The 5,122-nt window shown below is 40.1% G+C and overlaps 1 protein-coding gene across 1 annotated transcript in view; it reads right to left on the reverse strand.

Annotated features, from left to right (window-relative positions):
• The window catches only part of OPHN1 (oligophrenin 1), a gene marked incomplete at its 3' end in the record, with an annotated part of 597,264 nt that overhangs the window by 15,516 nt on the left and 576,626 nt on the right, over positions 1-5,122 (reverse strand). The window lies entirely within an intron of this gene.

A 5,122-nucleotide genomic window follows, 5' to 3' on the forward strand; every position in this document is an offset into this window, starting at 1 on the left:
CCGAGGAGTGGCTGGTGGGTTTGAACCGCCAGCCTTCTGGTTAACAGTCAAATGCCTTAGGCACTATGTCACCAGAGCTCCTTATAGTAACCATATAGGCACAATTATTATCCTCATTATACAAATGAGAAATGCAACACTCAGAGAAGCTGTGACTTGCCCAATGTACAAGAGCTAGGAAGAGGCAAAGCCATGATTCATACTCACATCTGGAAAACTTTGGAGCCTCAACTTTTAACTATTCATCTGTATACTGCTTCTTGTGTTTCATTCTGTTCTATAGAGAGTGGCAATGAGTTGGAACCCACTTGATAATAGCTAACAACAACAAGCCTATGGTATTTCTACCAAAATGTTCTTCCTTTTAATTTCTTTTTAACCTTGGCTTTTATTATAAATTTGACCTCCTCCTCCATCCCAACTTGTACCTTCACTCCCCATTCTCTGCTAAATGACCACTATCAAAAGAATCTTAGCATTTGCAGATTTCTTGGAACCTGATGGTCACCAGTTTTCAACCTTAAGCAACTTACTTCCATATTTCCTTATGCCCACCTTCATCCAACCCAAGGGCACAGAGTAGGAGGAGGTTGCTCCTTCTTGTGGATTCCTCCAGTCTTCTAGAATTATCTCTTTATTCCTAATACACCTTAAAGCCATGCTCTCCTTAAAGTTTCCCTTCTTTCCTAGCCATTAATTACCCTGTGTAACAATGTGGAGCTAGGCTTTGGGAAAGGCAGAGAATGAAAATCAAACAGAGAATATTATTAAACCATGAGTCAAAACCAAGAAATTGTGAATAATGGCCAGCACAGTTCACTACTTCAAAAGCAAATGTGTTCCTAATAGTTTTAAAGCAGATGCAAATGCTACTTATCTCATAGCATTAGTCATCCTAGTAGAGAATTGACAGTACTGTGGCTGAGCAAGGCCTTGCTAAAATCTTTCCTCCAAGTACAGAATGGAGTTTTCTTCTCTCCAGTCAAGATAGAGCTAAGAAGGAGATAAGAAGGGTTCCTAAACCTGGATGCCATGGGATCCCAGTGTGTTTATCTTAGAACCTCAGAATGAAGGGCTCCTTGCTCTATGCTCCTCCTAGAATTTATTCTCACTCCCACTGGAGCATGGGTCACACTAGACTGGGCTTGTTGCTTGCAGGCCAGCCTTACCATAAACCTTTGGAGAAACCTGGATTTTCAAACCTTTCATCTGTGTCTCTATCAGCATTATGCCTGAATAAATGAACAAATGCATGTAAGTAGATGTAATATAGCACTCTTCCCTCTCCACTCTCCTAAAGAAAGTCCTAATTTCTTTTGTGGAAACTACACATATGCCCTTTCTAAATCTAGGCCTGCTAAGAAGTAATATCAAATGAAGACAGAAAATAAGTGAATGTTGCTTAGAAAAACAGGGAAGATGGCTAAAGCAGGTGAAGAAATAAGAAAGTGGTATCAAAAAAAATGTCTTGTCTTAGATCGAAAAAGCATAAGTTCAAGCTCCTTACAACCTCGGCAACTCTGGGCAAGTTTTTTACCTCTCCAAGCCTCAGTTTCCTCATCTATGAAATGGGGAGAGTAAAACTTACCTCATAAATGTATCAAAATAATTATATGTAATTGAAGAAGAGAAAGCACCCAGTTCCATGCGTGAAACAGAAAAGGGTCCTTGCCAAAGGCTAGTTTCTTCTGATAGAAAGTAAGGAAAGACTGTGAGAGTAAACATGAAGGGTGTGAAGGAGCCAATTATTAGGGGGAAAAGAATTAAAATTCCATCAATAAATAATATTTGTTGTATTGTATAGTTGACTGCCATGAAACAAAATAATTTAACATACATCTTGCCTCTGTTATTTTTAACTACTGAGAAAAAATATAGAGAGAATAACAAGTCCACTCAAAATGTTGAATCAATGCAAGGGGTAAGGATGGAGGACAGGATTGTGTGACACAGTTGGGTCACTAAAGCCATGTGCATTGGCCCACAGGATGGCAGGTAAAGCCCCAAACAACAGATCTAAAATGGAGTGAGAACTACAAACTCAGGAGTGGGCCAACTGAGGTGACAGTCCCTTCCCCTTTGACACTGCCATTCAGGATGCTGGCCAGCACCAAGTCCCAGGAACTATCATTTATAGTTCAGGGTCAGAACTGTTTACAGCTTTTGCTTAATTGATAGTTCTCTTGATGCCAGGGGAATCTGTCATGGAGTAGCAGCCAAAATAGGGAAGGAGCTGAATGTTAGGAGTTCAAGGAGGATGGGGTAGACAAGGTTCAAAGAGGCAATTGCAACCAGAGGTTTGGCTCTACCAAGGTCAAAACCACCTCAGTTCTGCTTTTCTGTAGCCAAGGCTGGAGGCACAGGGCTTTGAAAAAAGCTTCATCTTGCCGGCCTGTTGTTAACTGATTTAAGGCAGAAAACAAAGCCAGGCAGTGCTGTGGCCCAGATTTAGATAGTCTGGCTGATACTGGACAAGTCAGATCAGCACTTACATTAGTTGAGACCATTAGGTCAGAACAGCTGTGAGCCAGCAGCCTTGGGTGGGACTATGGGGGAAGGAAAAGAAAGGAATGTTGTTGGGATTTAACTTTGCTGGGAAGATGGTGGGGAATTCTGGTAGCATAGTGCCTAAGGCATTTGACTACTAACCAGAAGGCTGGTGGTTCAAATCCACCAGCCACTCCTCAGAAGGAAGGTGGGGCAATCTACTTCTGTAGTAATGTTGTTGTTGTTGTTATGTGCCGTCAAGTCGGCCCGACTCATAGCGACCCCTCCTTGGGTTTTCGAGGCAGTATCACTACGGAAGTAGGATTGCCCAACCTTCCTTCCGAGGAGTGGCTGCTGGGTTTGAACTGCCAGCCTTCTGGTTAGCAGTCAAGTGCTTTAGTCACTATGCTACCAGAGCTCCTACCACCTCAGAAACCCAAGGAGGGGTTGATATGAGTTGGATCTAACTCAAGGGCAGTGAGTTTGGTTTAGTTTTTAGGGAAGATGGTGAAGGTAGAACTGATAGGGAAGACTAAGTTACTCTGATAGGATAGGATCTGGCTGACCTAAAAGCTTGGCAATAGGCAAGACAAACTTTACTATGATGAATATAAGTTGAATTACCCAAATCTCCACCAAAGAGATTTGAAGGTCAATATATGACTTATAAACTGAAGCAGATGTCCACATAGAAGTCTGGCCTTTATTGGCTACTTCCCAGGAAAGGCAAATCTTAGCAAGTGGAGGGACAAGGGAGAAAATTAATAACATATTTTGCATTTTGATTATGTGCCAGATATTTTATTAGCTATTCTTTTTAACTCTAGCTATAATTCTGTGGGGTGAATTGTTTTTCCCATTTTATAGATAGGAAAACCAAGGTAGAAAGAGGTTAAATAACTTAGCTGTGATTGTATAAATTTATTAATGGATCAAGCCAGAGAAGTCAATTAGTTAAAATCACATTGGATCCTTATAGAAGAGCTTTTATTAAATTGTGCTCTGAAACAATGCTATTAGCCTACATATAGGTTTTTGTATGAAACAATTCACAGCAGAAATTTTTCCCTAGCTTCAAAAACAGAAGAGTTTTGCTTCACCTGAGCAACTGTTTTTACCTTAAGAACTTAGAATTATATAATCAATAAGGTTTCTTTTTGTTGGTCTCTAAAATGTTTGGAGCCAAATTTGTGATACCACTCCAGTAAATGGGTAAGACTTCATGGCAAACATTTTGTGCACTAACCCCACTCTTGTCACTCCTGTCATCTCCCAACTATCCTACCGTTTATTCCCACCTTGGCCTCCTTTTTTCTTACCTATACTCTAGAATCTGGGTCAGAGTTCAGCAAACTTTTTCTACAAAGGGCCAGATAGTAAATGCATGAAAGCTAGAGTATGTAATGAATGGGTGTGGCTGTATTCCAATAAAATTATGGGCTAGATTTGGCCAGCAGGCCACAGTTTACTAAGCTCTGATCTAAGCTTCAACAGAGCAAGAATCTTATATGTCTTGTTTATTCCTATGTCCTCAGCACCCAAAATGGTGCCAGCTATATAGTAAGTACTCAATAAACACTTGTTGAATAAATTATTATTTTAAAGTTTTTAATATTTTGCTATATTTTGAAAATTTGTAAATCCTTTTTAGAGCAGGATAGTGTATAAACACATAAGGCACATAAAATTATACCTCTCCCTCCAAACTTCCTCTAGATTAGACTCAACCTCCCAATATGAGTCTCCCCCTGGAGTAACCAAGTAAATGTACAGAAGTCTGCCACATCTTGAATTTGTAATAGTTTCAAAAGTTTAGAGTTTTGCCCACTGTCCCTATTTCTTCTAAACTGGAAAGTGAGAATAAGAAAACAATTGTTCACAGATTCAAAGCTTTTTGTAGGAAGGTAAACTGAAAGTTTTGCCTAAGTAGAAAGAACATAGACATTGGTGCTTGCCAGAATTGGTGGGACTTCTATCCCAACTCTACCAGTTACTACCTGTGTAACATTTAGCAAGTCACTTACCTCTTGGAACATTAGTTTCCTAGTAGGAAAAATTGAGAATGATACATTCTTGTGGATATCAGAAATAGTATATCAGCAGCTAGTAAGTGGTGGTCCAGGGGTAGAATTCTTGCCTTCCATATGGGAAGCCAGGGCTCCATTCTTGGCACGTGCATTCATGTGCAGCTACCACTTGTCTGTCAGTGGATGCTTATGTGTTGTTACGATGCTGAACAGATTTTAGTATACCTTCTAAACTCAGACAGACTAGGAAGAAAAGCCTGGTAATCTACTTGTGAAAAATCAGATAATGAAAACCCTCTGGATCCCAATGGTCTGATCCCATTGTGCATGCGGTTGCCACGAGTCAGGGGTCAAATCAACAGATTCTAACAACTGAAAAGTGCCAGGCATATGTAAGATATTAAAAAAATGGCAACAAGAGCAAAAATAGTATTAATAAAATAACATGCTATTATTTATTAATTCTATAAATAATTGCCACCAGCCACTCCTCAGAAGGAAGATGGGGTAATCTACTTCCGTAGTGATACTGCCTCGGAAACCCAAGGAGGGGTCGCTATGAGTCAGGTCTGACTCAATGGCACATAACAACAACAACAACAACATAA

The sequence above is a fragment of the Orycteropus afer genome, unplaced genomic scaffold (assembly GCF_000298275.1).
Source record: "Orycteropus afer afer isolate SDZICR_OR568_19922 unplaced genomic scaffold, OryAfe1.0 scaffold00776, whole genome shotgun sequence".
Taxonomy (NCBI): domain Eukaryota; kingdom Metazoa; phylum Chordata; class Mammalia; order Tubulidentata; family Orycteropodidae; genus Orycteropus; species Orycteropus afer.